We start from the raw sequence: 15,610 nt of genomic DNA, 5'->3' as shown, positions 1-15,610 counted from the left end.
TACTCAGGTACTCTTATGTTTAATACATAAAAATATAGTTAACTATAGTGGTGGGAGAAAATCATAAGTATTTTCAAAATTTTTCAAGTTCACAAAACCTTGTTTGCCAAATAAAATTGACAATGTCTAATACAGATATAGCATGGTTTTACATAATGGTATTTCTTGGAACATCCTCCAAAATAAATTATTATAAAATTTATGCACCAGGGTAACTTAATAAAGTGACTTAATATTTAAATAATAAAAATTATATTTGCATATAGTTTAATTATTTCATAAATATTATATATAAATATGTTACATATATTTCAACTCTAGTTAAGTTTAAAGAGGTAAAAGTCTAAAATGTCTTCAGTTTTTCAGAAGAGTTCATAAGAACAGAGGAATAGTAGAATACATATATATAATGAAGAGTCAAACAGTGAAAAATTAGAGGCTAAATAATCAGATTACATTCCCAATGCATTTTTCAACCATGTGCTAGCTAGTTTTTACATTCATGGAAAAAAAAATGAGTTGAAGAGTAAATTTTACTGTATATTAATTATAAAATTAAAGTCAAAATATGATAATCCTTTAAAACACTAACTTGGAAAAAAAGGACTCTATGAAACAAAGGAAGTTTGGGTGTTAGGTTTTCTGTGACATTTCCGAACACTACTTTTAAGATTTTGTCATTGATGGTAGTTTTCTAGTTTTAGAAATAAGCAATAGTGCACCAGAAAGTGTGATTCCTATCGAACTGTAACTTTGTATAAATTGATGACCAATCCCTCCCCATTCCGCCCTCCCCATACCCTCCTAAGCCTTTCAAAATCCTCCACAGCCTCTCATAACCACAATTCTCATAACCACAATTCTACATTCAACTTCTGTGAGATCTTATAACCACATTTCTACTCTCAACTTCTATGAGATCAGTCTTTTTAGATTCTACATATAAGTGAGATCATGCAGTATTTGTTCTGTGATTGACTTATTTCACATAATATAATGTCCTCTAGGTTTGTCCATGTTGTGTCCCAAATGACAGGATTTCGTTATTTTTTATGGACAAAATACATTCCAAAAATATATCACATATATTTATCCATTTATCTCTTGATAAGACTTAGACTGATTCCATATCTTGGCTACTGTGCATAGTGCTGCAATAAAAAGAGTACAGATATATCTCCAAAATACGAATTTCAATTCCTTTGGATAAATATCCAGTCGTGAGATTATTGGATCATATTTTCATTCTATTTTTAATTTTTTGAGAAACTTCCATACTGTTGTCCACAAACAGCTGTATTAATGTGCATTTCCATCAACGGTGGATAGAAGATCCTCTTTCTCCATAACCTCGCCAGTTTTGTTATTTTTTGTCTTTTTCATAATAGCCATTCTAACTAGCGTGAGGTGATAACGCATCATGATTTTGATGTGCATTTTCCTAGTGATCAGGGATGCTGAGTTTTTTCTTCTTATATCAGTGGGCCATTGTTATGTCTTCTTTTGAGAAATGTCTATTCAGATCTTTTGTCTACTCTTTATATTTGTGGGTTTTTTTGCTATTGAGTTGTTTGGGTTCCTAACATAAGGGATATTAATCCCTTGTCAGATGCATAGTTTGCAAATATTTTCTCCCATTCTATAGGTTGTCTCTTTGCTCTGCTGATTATTTCCTTTGCTGCACAGCAGCTTTTATTTTGATGTAATCCCATTTCTCTATTTTTGCTTTTGTTGCCTGTGCTTTTGAGGTCTTTTCCAAAACAAACAAACAAAAACCTTCCCCAGAGAAATGTAATAAAGTGTTACCTCCATGTTCTCTTCTAGTAGTCTCACAGTTTGAGGACTTACATTTAAATCTTTAATCCATTTTGATTTGATTTTTTTAAGCGGTGACAGATGGGGTCTAATTTCATTCTCCTTAATGAAACTTTTCCCCAGCATCATTTATTAAAGAAACTATTATCTCCCTAATGTGTATTCTTGCACTTTTGCCAAAAATCAGATGGCTATATATGCATGTATTTATTTCTGTGTTCTTTATTCTGTTTCATTAGTTTATGTGTCTTTTTAAATTTTTAATTTTGTTTTTGAGACAGAGTCTTGTTCTGTTGCCCAAGCTGGAATACAGTGGTGCAGTCTCAGCTCACTGCAGCCTTTACCTCCTGAGCTCAGGTGATTCTCCCACCTTAGCCTCCCTAGTAGCTGGAGCTACACACCACCATGCCCAGCTAGCTTTTTGTATTTTTATTAGAGATAGGGTTTTGCAGTGTTGGCCAGGCTGGTCTCGAACTCATGAACTCAAGCAATTCACCCACCTCAGACTCCCAAAGTGCTGGGATTACATTTTGAGCCACCGCACCTGGCCAATTTTTACCTTTTAATGTTTATGGGTACATAGTAAGTGTGTTTATGTATGGGGTACATGAGATATTTTGATACAGGCATACATTGTATAATAATGACATTAGGGTAAGAGGGACATCCATCACCTCAAGGAGTTATTTCTTTTTGTCACAAACTTTGCAATTACACTGTCTTAGTTACTGTAAAATGTACTATAAATTATTGTTTCATATCATTTTTCTTAACTTTTATTTTAGGTTATATTAGAGGTACGTGCGCAGGTTTGTTACATAGGTAAATTGCGTGTCACAGAGGTTTGGGGTACAGATTATTTCACCACCCAGGTAATAAGCATAATACTTGATAGGTGTTTTCTCTAACTTCACCCTCCTCCCTTCCTCCACCCCCTAGTAGGCCCTGGTGTCTGTTGTTCCCTTCTTTATGTTCATATGTACACAATGTTTAGCTCCAACTAAAAAGTGAGAACATGCAGTAGTACTTGGTTTTGTGTTTCAGTGTTAGTTCACTTAAGATAATGGCCTCAAGCTCCATCCACGTTGCTGCCAAAAACATGATCTTGTTCTTTTTCATAGCTGCATAGTATTCCATTGCTGGGTCAAATGGTAACTCTGCTCTGAGTTCTTTGAGAAATTGCTAAACTGCTTTCCACAGTGGCCAAACTAATTTACATTCCCACCAGCAATGTATAAGGTTCCCTTTTCTCTGCAACCTTGCCAGCATCTGTTATTTTTTTTTTAATAATTCCCATTCTGACTGGTGTGAGATAGTATCATATTCTGATTTTGATTTGCATTTCTCTAATGGTTAGTGATGTTGAGCATTTTTTCACCTGCTTGTTGGACACATGTATGGCTTCTTCCAAAAAGTGTGTGTTCATGTACTTTGCTCACTTTTTAATGGGGTGGGTCATTTTTTGCTTGTTGATTTAACTTCCATACAGATTCTAGATATTAGATCTTTGTGGGATGCATAGTTTGCAAATATTTTCTCCTATTTTGTAGGGTGTCTGTTTACTCTGCTGGTAGTTGCTTTTGCCATGCAGAAGCTCTTCTGCTTAATTAGGCGCCATTTGTCAATTTTCTTTGTTGTTGCCATTGCTTTTAGCATATTCGTCATGAAATCTTTGCCGGGTCCTACATCCAGAATGGTATCTAGGTTATCTTTCAGGGATTTTATAGTTTGGGGTCTTACATTTAAGTCTTTAATCCATCTTAAGTTGACTTTTTATATGGTGTAAGAAAGGGGTCCAGTTTCAATCTTCTGCATATGGCTAGCCAGGTTATTACAGCACCATTTATTGAATAGGGAGTCCTTCATCACTACTTGTTTTTGTCAGCCTCACTGAAGACTAGATAGTTGCACATGCACAGTATTATTTATTGGCTCTCTATTCTGATCCATTGGTCTATGTGTCTGTCTTTGTATACATACCATCCTGTTTTGGTTACCACAGCCTTGTTATATAGTTTGAAGTCAATTAACATGATACCCCCAGCTTTATTCTTTTTGTTTATGATTATGTTGGCTACTCGAGCTCTTTTCTGATTCCATATGAATTTTAAAATAGTTTTTCTAATTATGTAAAGAATGTCATAGTTTGATAGGAATGCCATCATCCTGTCTTGGTTACTCTTGCCTTGTAGTATATTTTGAAGTCATGTAGTGTAATGCCTCCAGTTTGTTCCTTCAGCTGAAGATTGTTTTGGCCATTTGGGGTCTTTTTTGGTTCCATATGAATTTCAGAATTGTTTTTTCTATTTCTGTGAAGAATGTCACTGATATTATTATAGAAATTGCACTGATTCTATAGAATCTTTGGGTAGTGTTTATATTTTTAAAACATTACTTCTTTCAATCTTTGAACACAGAATGTCTTTCCACTAATTTGTCTCATCTTCAATTCTTTTAATCAATGTTTTACAGTTTTCATTGTAGAGATCTTTCACCTCCCTGACTAAATTTATGCCTAGGTAATTTTTTAAGTATTTTGGAATTTTTTTAGATATTTTAGGTGGAATAGCTCTCTTAATTTCTTTTTCAAATAGTTTTCTATTGACATATAGAAATGCTACTAAATTAGTCCCAGCTACCGGGGAGGCTGAGGCAGGAGAATGCCATGAACCCAGGAGGCAGAGTTTGCAGTGAGCCGAGATCACACCACTGCACTCCAGCCTGGGCGATAGAGTGAGACTCTGTCTCAAAAAAAAAAAAAAAAAAGAAAGAAAAAGAAATGCTACTAAATTCTGCACATGTATTTTGTATCCTGCAACTTCACTGAATTCATGTGTCAGTTATAAGTCATGAAATTTGTATAGTTTTCTATATATAAGATCATGTCAACAGTAAACAAACATGAACACTGAATTTCTCCTTTCTAATTTGGATGTCCTTTCTTTCTTTCTCTTTCCTAATTGCCCTTGCTAGGAATTCTAGTGCTATGTTGAATAGAAGTAGTTAAAGTAGGCATCATTGTATTGCTTCAGCATTCAAAGGGAAAGCTTTCAACTTTTCCCTGTTTGGTATGATGTTAGCTGTGGATGCATATATGTGCATATATGTTGAGGTGTGTTCCCTCTAAGCCTAATTTTTCAGGGGTTTTATCATGGAGGAATGTTAAATTTTATCAAATTCTTTTTTGGCATCTATTGACATGATCCTATGGTTTTTGTCCTTCATCCTAGTAATGGAATGCAACACATGTATTGATTTTTGTGTGTTGAACTATACTTGCATTACTGGAATGAATTTCACTTAATCATGGTCAATGATATTATGATATGTTGTTGGATTCAGTTTGGAGTACCGTATTATGGGTTTTTGCATCTATATCCATCAGGGATATTGGCCTGTAGTTTTATTTTACACTTTTGTCCTTGTCTGGTTTTGTTATCAGGGTAATGCTGGCCTCATAGAATGAGTTTGGAAAAATGTCCTCTACTTCAATTTTTTGGAATAGTTTGATAAGAATTGGTATGAGTTCATTTTTAAATATTTGCTAGAATTTAGCAATGAAGTAATCAGGTCCTGGATTTTTTTTGATAGGAGTCTTTCTTTTACTAATTCAATCATGTTTCTCATTATTGGCCTGTCCAGGTTTTCTATTTCTTCATGATCCAATCTTGGTAAGATAAGCTATAGGAAATTTATTCATTTCTTCTAAGTTTTCAAATTTGTTCGTCTATCATTGCTCATTATAGTCTCTAATAATCCTTTGTATTGCTGTGGTATCAGTTGTGATGTCTCCTTTTTCATCTTTGATTTTATTTATTTGAGTCATTCCTCTTTTTTCCTTAGGCTAGCTAAAGGTTTGTCAATTTCGTTTCTTATTTCAAAAACCAACTCGTCATTTTCCTGATGCTTTGTATTTTTTTATTCTCTATTTCCTTCATTTCTTCTCTGTTATTTATTATTTCTTTCCTTCTCATAATTTTGGGCTTAGATCATTCTTGTTTTCTAGGTCTTTGAGATACAACATTAGGCTGTTTGAGATATTTCTACTTTTTCAAATAGGTGATTATTGCTACAAACTTTCCTCTAAAAACTGTTTTTGCTATATCCCATAAGTTTTGGTATGTTGTATTTCCATTTTGATTTTTCTCAAGAAATGTTTTAATTTGCTTTTTAATTTCTTCATTGACTTGTGTAATCTCCATGTACATATACAGTTTCCGAAGTTCCTCCTGTTATTGGTTTTAGTTTTATTCCACAGTGGTCAGAAAAAAAATACTTGATATACTTTGATTTTTAAAAATTTGAGGCCAGGAGCCATGGCTCATGCCTGTAATCCCAGCACTTTGGGAGGCTGAAGCAGGTGGATCACCTGAGATCAGGAGTTCAAGACCAGCCTGGCCAAAATGGTGAAACCCCATCTCTACTAAAAATACAAAAATTAGCGAGGCATGGTAGCAGGCACCTGTAATCACAGCAACTCAGGAGGCTGAGGCAGGAGAATTGCTGGAACCTGGGAGGCGGAGGTTGCACTGAGCCGAGATCACACCACTGCATTCCAGCCTGGGTGACAACAGTGAGACTCCGTCTCAAAAAAAAAAAAATGGTAAGACATGTTTTGTGGCCTTACATATAATCTATCCTAAAGAATGTTATATGTGCTGTTGAGAAGACTGTGCCTTCTGCGGCTGTTAGACGGAATGCTCTATAAATATCTGTTAGGTCCATTTGGTCAAGCGTGTTGTCAGACACTGAAGTTTCTTTGTTGATTTTCTGTCTGGATGATCTACACATTGCTGAAAGTGCAGTGTTGAAGTCCCCTACTATTATTGTATTACAGTCTATCTCTCCCTTTAAATCTATTAATATTTGCTTTATATATATAGGTCCTCTGCTAGTGGGTACACATATGTTTATAATTGTATCTGCTTGCTGCATTGACCCCGCTATTATTATATAATGGCCTTGTCTCTTTTTACAGTTTTTAACTTAAAGACTATTTTTTTTCCTATAATTACAGCTACTTCTGTTCTTTTTGGGGTTCCATTTCCATGAAATAGCTTTTCCCATCCGTTTACTTTCAATCTATGCATGTTGTTTTATAAGTAAAGTAAGTCTCCTGTAGGCAGCATAGTTTGGTCATATTTTTCTATCCATTCAGCCTCTCTTTTAACTGAATAATTTAAACCATTTACATTCAAGGTAGTTATTGATAGATAAGGGATGACTATCACGATTGTGTAACTTGTTTTCTAGTTGTCTAGATATATTTTTCCTTTTTTCCTCTCTTAAAGGCTTCCTTTGGGGTTATGTGATTCTCTCTAGTAATGTGTTTTATTCCTCACTTTTTTAGTGTTATCTATTATAGCTTTTAGCTTTTTCATTACCATGAGACTCACAAAAACATCTTATAGTCATAATAAGTTATTTTAAACCAATAAAAACTTAACTTTGATTGCAAAGGAAAGAAGAAAACAACAAAAAATGGTATATTTTAACTCATTATCCCTCCATGTTTTGAATTTTGACGTCACAGCTTACATTTTTCATATTGCCTATCTCTTTACAAATTATCGTAGTTTTTATAGTTTTGTTGTTTATTCTTTATACAAAGATAAATGTGGTTCATACAACACAATTACAGTATTAGCCTAACAATCAATGTAAGTATTCTTTTCTTTAAGTTTGAAGAGCTCTCTTTAGCATTTCTTGCAGAACTGGTCTGGTAGCCATTAAGTCCCTCAGCTTTTGTTTGCCTGCAGAAGTCTTTCTCTCCTTCATTTTTAAAATACACCTTTTCTGCCTATAGTATTCGTGGTTGGCAGGTATTTTCCTTCCACATTCTGAATACATTGTCACTGTCACATTTCCTACTGCCCTGAAACGTTTCTGCTGAAAAATTAGCTGCCAGTTACATTAGATCTCTCTTTTGTGTTTTTTGCTTCTTTTTTCTCACTTCTCTCTAGACCCTCTCTTAGTCATTGATCTTTGTGAGTTTAATTGTGACATGCCTTGTGGTATTCTTATTTGGATTGAATCTGGTGACCTTTGACCATGCTATAATTGGGTATTCACATCTTTCCCCAGGCTTGAAAAGTTTCCTGTTATTATTTTTAATAAGCTTTTGGCCCCTTTGTCTCTCAACTCCTTCTTGAATTCTAATAACACAAATGTGTTGTTTTGATGTTGTCCCATAGATCTGGTAAGCTTTCTTTGGCCATTTTCATTCTTTTGGTTCTTTCACCTCTGACTATGTTCTCAAATAGCCTACATCTGAACTCACTAATTCTTTCTTTTGTTTGATCTATTGTGCTGAAGATGCTCTCTATTCCATTTTTATTTCATTCATTGTATTTTATTTCACTCATTCATTTCATTCACCTCCAGGATCTCCATTTGCTTTTTATTATTAATATTTCAATCTCTTAAGTTTCTTTCATGTATTTCTGATTGCTTCTCTGAATTTTACTGAAGTTTGAGCTTCAGTAAATTTATTAACTTTCTAAAAACAGCTATTTTGAATTATTTGTCTGAAAGACCACATGTCTCCATCACCTTAAGGCCAATCTCTGGCACAACCTTATTTTGTCTGTTTGGTGAGATCAGATTTCCCTGAATGATCTTGATGCTTAAGGACATGCAACAACGTGTGTGCACTGAGAGATCAGGTGTTTATTCTAGTCTTCCCAGTCTAGCTTTGTTTTTGCTCATCCTTCTTCAGGGCCTTCCAGAGTTTCTAAGGGGACTGACTGTTGTCTTCCCTGAGCCCATGACCACTGCAACTCCCTAAACACCAGAGGGCAGTCTAAGCCCAGAGCTGCCACAAGTCTCAGGAGGGCTCCAATGTTGGCAGGGCTCTCCAGGGCAGATGGACCCAGGGAAGATCCAAGGAGGGTAACTGGGCTGTATGGGAAAGCTGGCCAGGAAACCTAGACCAGAAGACTATCCCAGTGCCCCAGACAATCATGCCTCCCAGGAGGTCTCTGAACAGGTTAGATATGTCACCAACTGCAGCAGGAGGGGCCAAATCTGAGGCTGGGTCCCCTCAGGATCTACTGTGGGACAAAGGCTGGAGAGTCCACCTCAATTCCTCAGATGGTTGCACATCTCCTAGCAGGTCACTGGACAGATATGATAGTTACCTGACTACAGTGGGAGAACTGGGGGTGAGACTGGATCCCTCAGGATATGCTGTGAGATGACAACCTGGGATCTGCTGAAAGATAAGTTTGGCAAGCCTATCAAGGAGGCTCAGACTCACAGTCTGCAGGATATGGGCAAGTGTCCCTCTGGGGTTTTGTGTGAGCAGTTCTGTGTTGGGAACTCAACTGAAGAGGGCAGGAGTCAAGCCACAGGACTACTTCTAGGTTCACTGCTGAGACTGATATCAGTGGCCTCTTACACTAGTATACACGATTCCTCCTAGATCCCTTAGAAGATGATTTTAGTTGCGGGTTCAAGGCCAGGGCTGTAGTCAAATCCCTTGGGGATTAGGGCCATTTCTGGGCTTGAACCTTGAAGCAAAATTAATGCATCTGTCACCTGGGTGCCAGTCTGCATTCTCAAAACAACCCTCTTGAGCCTTGGACTCCACTGGGCTTTCACACCCTCCTGCCTGACTCCTGAGGCTCCTGCCAGTGACTTTTGTCAGTAGATGGGTGCAGAGTTCTTGTCGTTGTGAGGAAATATTAGCAGGTTATCTCCTATTCTGCCATCTTGCTGGCATCACTCTCCCTCAAGTGTTTTCAAAGTGATAATACCGACTTTAAAAGCTCAAGGATACAAACTCATTTCTCTAATATGCAAGTTATAATATTTTCTTTTTTGTTAACAATATTGGGTTTATTCAAATTATATAATCTTATATTGAACTGAAAATTACTATAATAGATTTACCTTCAACACAGTATAAGTTTTACAAAGGAGTGGTTGAAATTTTATTTTCTCTAAACTACGAATTTCTTGAAAGGATGATATTATATGTTCTTGTGTAGGAAGTAACTTTGGCATCCCAATTTTAAGCTTTCAATAGTCAACCACAGAAAATTAACAGAAATAACAAATCAACACCACCTTGTTAAGAATTAAACTGAAAGGCTTTGCAGAGTTTTGGAAGGTGTCCAATACAAGAACTACATTCTCTATTAAATATTTATAGCTCAAAAAACCAAATGAGAAACATATATTATCTAAAGTGGTTTATATTAACAAATAATAATTTTTGAAATAATTTTGAATATATTAAAAGGGTTTTCAAATTTTATGAGTTAAATTTAAACACAAATTTTTGGTAGTTTAATTCCATGTGTCATTTAAGGAAACACAGGTACCTCCAAAAAGTTAATGAAATAAATACTTTCAATAAAAACATAACAATATGATTTTGGGCATGAAACTCAGCTTGAAAAAGACAAAAGTAGATGTAAATAAATGGAAAGACATTATTTATTCTTTAATAGGACCCCTCGATATCATCAGAATAGCAACTAATTTCAAAGATAATCTTTAATGTGATTCCATGAAAATGCCAATGAGATTTTATAGGAGCCAGAAAAGTTGATCTCAATGTTCAGGGACAAAAGTAAACATACAAGAATAGTTAGAAAAACACTGAAAAAGAAGAGCTTTGAAGAGAGGTAGACCTAAAAGACATTGAAATATACTCAAAGTCTCTATCATTAAATAATATTGTACTAGCACATAAATAGACAAAATGTATACAATAGAAATTCCAGAAACAGGCTCAACTATTGCATACTAAAAATCTAGTAAATGATAAAAGTTGTCTTAAATGACTGGAGTAAGACAGTCCTCGTAATAAATTAAAACAACTTGATAGCTATTGTAAAACTATCAAATCAGATCCAATCCTCATACTATAAACAAAATAAAACTCTAAATGAAGCATCAATATAAATGTAAAAAATAACATTTTGATACAGTAAAAAAGGATAGGTTAATTACACAATAAAAGGCTTCCTAACCATGAATAAAATTCCAAATGTAATTTTTAAAAGACTAGGAAATATGAGTACATTAAGAAAGCGGCACAGCAAAAAAAAAGTACAATTAGTACAGTCAAGAAACATGACCAACTGGGAGGAAATATTTGCAACTTATGTCTCACTGAAAAAGAGCTATAATCAGTAATTCATAAAGAACTCTTTAAAAATAATGGGGAAACAAATAATTTTATAGAAAAACTGGCAAAAGACATGAAGAGACAATTCACAAAAATGATATAAAAATGGCTTTTAACCACATGAAAAAATATTCAACTTCACTTATAATAATGGAAATATAAATTAAAACTACACAAACTATTCTCCACAAGATTGGCAAAATTTCAAATGCATAGCAATACATCCTGCTTATGAGCCTGTAGATAAATAGGCCGCCCCATATATGGCTGATGGGGATAGAAAATGAGAAAATTCCTATGGAGGACGACTTGACAATATCTAAAAAACTACATATGCATGTATTCTTTGACCCAACAATCCCACTGAAAGGAATTTACTCTTGAGAAAAACCTCCAATATTTAAAATTACACACATACAAATTTATTCAGTGTAGCATAGTTTTAATTGCAAGATACTAGAAAAATGTCTAAATGTCCCCGAATAGATTTGTTAACCTATGGTACATATACATAATGGAGTACTATACATCTGTAAACAAAACAGAACCAAAAAAATGAACATCTTTATGAACTGATATTAACTGAGCTCCAGGAAGTATTATAAAGAAGAAAAAAATGTAAAATTCAAAAGAGTATCTAAAATACATCTAATAATATGTCGGCTTTTGTGTAAGAAGGTGAAATAATAACTATTTCTCTAATATAAGATACACACAAAGACAGAAACACACATAGCTCATACAGCTTTACTTTTATGAAAGGAAACACAGGAAGGATAAACCAGAAAACAATAAAATTGGTTACCTACTGGAAGAGGGAGAAAGAAATGCGCAATAATCTCTCTGAGTATACTTTAAGTAGTTTCAGCTTATTAATGTTCAACATATTTAATTAACTACTTTAATACAATAAGAATGGAAAAGGAAAAAATTCATAAAATGAGAAGTAAGTAGAAATAAATGAGCCTAATAAACTTCAAGTGAATCCTATTTCCATATTGATGGAAAAAGAAAGTAAAAAAGGAGGGAAATAGGAGGAGAGGTAAGGGGAAGAAGAGAAGAGGGAAAAAAGAAAGAAAGAAAAAAGGAAGGGAGGGAGTAAGAAAGGGGGAGGGAAGCAAGATTCAAAGTAACTTATGAATCCAAAATTTGGCTACATACTCTGAATTGGTGCAGGGCAAGGTGGAGGAAGGAAGCTTGAAATCAGATTCCAAATCTTTTATGTAGGTTTTATTACTGAAGTGATATAAGCAAAGCAAATCTGAAACTATTTTAGATTATAATATAGAATTGAGCAAATAAGGAAATATGTTGATGTCATTGGAAGTTAGTGTTCATTTACTGTAGAAGAAGGAACAAATATTGAGCTGGAGAAGGTACAAAGGCCTTGTAGAAATAGATCTGAATTGGAAGTTTTAGTATGAAGAAATGTTTTATAAAATATTTATATGTGTGTATATACATGCATATGTATGCATGTATGTGCACATATGTGTGTGTATATGTGCACATGAATAACTTATTATTTCCTAACTTTGTTCACCAAACAACCCACTAAGTAAAGATACCTCAAAGAGCAAAGAGCATACCTAGCACCAAGATCTTGGTCTCTAATATGCTATTCCATTACAAGCAACTAGAGCTCCAAAAGGACATACAGCTGATCCCACAACTGAGGCAGAAGAGGAATAAGATAAGCCTGAAATATCTTCTTACACCAGAAAGTAAGGAAGTATTCACAAAATTACAGGTGTGTCACAAAAACAAAAGAGCTAGCTTGAAGCCTCTCCTACTGGCCAAATCTTGGACAATGTGAGTGCCAAAGTGGTTAAAAACAGTAGTGAATTATAAATCATTGGGAAAAAAATAGGAATTCATGAGTCCATTCCAATAATAGATAAACAAATGGGGGAAGAAAGGAGGACTCTTGCTTCTAGAAAAATGTTGAGGTCTATCTGGTAAATGTGAAGGGGTCTACCATAGGAGTTGGTAAACATCATCATAAAAAATTAAGATTAGCAAGAATAAACAAATTTTTCTTTTCGTTAATGTCATGTCCTGTCAGATAAATTTATTCCATGTTTAATTCACTTAAAAAAGACAAAAGAGAAAAAAGAATGCACACCTACTGGTCATACCTACACTCAAAATCCAAGATCCTCACAGGCTAGCAAATTCATTCTAATAGGAGAGTCATCACTCGTGGGAAAATATCTCATTACAAAGGATAAAACAGATGAAATCCTAAACAAATGTATAAAGTATTACTTATACACAATGCAATGCTATGTAATACCCCCCACATCATTTCTCACATGCCAAAAATAAATTGATAAAAACTATGCTAATCTGTTATAAATATAATAGCTGATGTTAAAATGTTTGGCATATCTCTTATGGATTATGATGTAACCTAATAACAATATGATCCAGAATCAAGATTATCATAATCCATCAATTTCACTGTAGATCTCCCAAAGAAACGCAAATTAAGAAATCAGAATGGAGGATCTAACAACTATTTTCAACATAAGAAGAAAACAATATAACAAAAGTATAAATACCTTATTAAGGCAATTTTGCATATAAAATGTAAATTACTCAGATCAATTAAAATAGTTTAAATCATTTATTCTATAACAGTCTACTGTGTTTATTTACACAAAGGTAAAATTTCTTCAGAAACGCTCTGTTTTAGGAAAAGTCTTAATCTGCATTGTTGAAATTATTTTACTCATTCAAGAAAATATCTATCAAAGACTAGAAATCTCCTTCATAGTCTGAAAACACTTAAGGAATATATTACGTAAATATCTAATATAGAATTGTATAATTCGGTAAATAAAATACCAGAGTACTTGGTATAATATTTGTACTAGTTATCTATTGCTCAGTAAAAATACATAAATTTGGTAACTTTAATCAACACACATTTATTATATCACAGTTTCTGTGGATCAGGAGTCTGAGCATGGCATAACTAGGTTCTCTGATTCAGAGTCACAGCAGACTGCAATCAAGACATTGGCTGGACCTAGGGTCCACTGTAATCCTGCAATCACGTGTCAGCTGGAATTGGTTTTAATCAGAGGACTAACTAGGGATATGCCTGCTTCTATTTTCCCTCAGGTTATTGGCAAAATTTATTTCCTTACCACTACAGGACTGAGGGCCTTGGTTTCTTACTTGCTATTGGCTGGTGGCTATCCTCAGCTGCTAGAGGATACTTTCAGCTACATTTTTCTCAGAGCCAGCAAAAGAAAAAAATCACTAGAGCAAGTTTTCTGGCAAGCACAGACTTCACAGCATATTCACAGAGTGAAAACCATCACTTTTACCATGTAATGTAACAAAATAATGGTAGTAATATCCCATTAACTTTGCATTATTTTCTGGTTTAGAAGTGAGCACAGGTCCTGCACACACTCAAGAAAGGAAATGGAATTACACAATGGTATGAATATCAGAAGTCATAGATAATTAATGGTCAGTATAGGATCTGCCCAATGTAATATTTTTGTTATAGATAGAATTTTATAATGTAAAATATTTCAGTATATTTACTTGAGATATGAACATGAACCACTAATCTAATTCACAAAATAAAAAAGCAAATTGAGACATTATTTTAGCAAGTTCAACTTCAGATTACAAAGGTAAATAAAATGTAAAACGTTTAAATATAAATAATTTCTTAAATTGATACTGTACAACATAAATCATGTTAATATTTCTGATATTTGAGCTAAATAATATTTTAAAAACTCAGAACCCTTCAAGACTGATACAAACATTAAAAGCCTTTAGAAATCTTCTGTATGGCTTAATTAAAAATGTAACTTCAAAAGATTTCTGTATCTAAGGAAAGAGATAATCATACTCCTTTTCCACTAAGCAAACTAATCAAGCAGCTGGACTTTTATGGAAAACAGATTTAGGCTGAAGTATATATAACGGACTTTGAAGAAGTAAATAATCTCATTAAATGTCACCTAAATAACAATTATCATTTATATAAATGCTAACATTACGTAATACACATTTTGTATAAAACAAGATATAAAATAATTCTACATTTATAAGTTTTAAAATATTTTCAATTTAAATGTTTAAATTAAAATTTTAAAATTTAAATATTTAATTTATTTAAATATTTGATTTATAATACAAATATTTAGATTTAAAAATTTAAATATATATCTAAATGTTTAAATATATACATATACCTTGTCAAAAGATATAATTTTTTTACTCAGAGACTAAAATAAGGGGCATGTAACAGCCATAATTTTAAAATATGACAGATTATTTAAAACAGCAAAAATGTGCCAAATAATTTTGCATTTTTATGATTAAATATGAAGGGATAGGCCAAGTGTGATGACTCATGCTGTAGTCCCAGTACTTTGGGATACTGAGGTGGGTGGATCACGAGGTCAGGAGTTCGAGATCAGCCTGGCCAACATGGTAAAACCCTGTCTCTACTAAAAATACAAAAATGAGCAGGGCATGGTGGCGCACACCTGTAATCCCATCTGCTCAGGAGGCTGAGACAGAAGAATCACTTGAACCCACAAGGCGGAGGTTGCAGTGAGCCAAGATCATGTCACTGAAATCCAGCCTGGGTGACAGGTTGAGTGAGACTCTGTCTCTGAA

At 34.0% G+C, this 15,610-nt stretch overlaps 1 protein-coding gene across 4 annotated transcripts in view; it reads right to left on the bottom strand.

Moving 5' to 3' along the window:
- Positions 1 to 15,610, bottom strand: part of ATRNL1 (attractin like 1) — an 827,091-nt gene that overhangs the window by 510,420 nt on the left and 301,061 nt on the right. The gene's annotated exons all lie outside the window — the stretch shown is intronic.

Source organism: Macaca thibetana, chromosome 9, assembly GCF_024542745.1.
Source record: "Macaca thibetana thibetana isolate TM-01 chromosome 9, ASM2454274v1, whole genome shotgun sequence".
Lineage (NCBI taxonomy): Eukaryota > Metazoa > Chordata > Mammalia > Primates > Cercopithecidae > Macaca > Macaca thibetana.
This window is presented reverse-complemented; position numbering and strand designations above follow the sequence as displayed.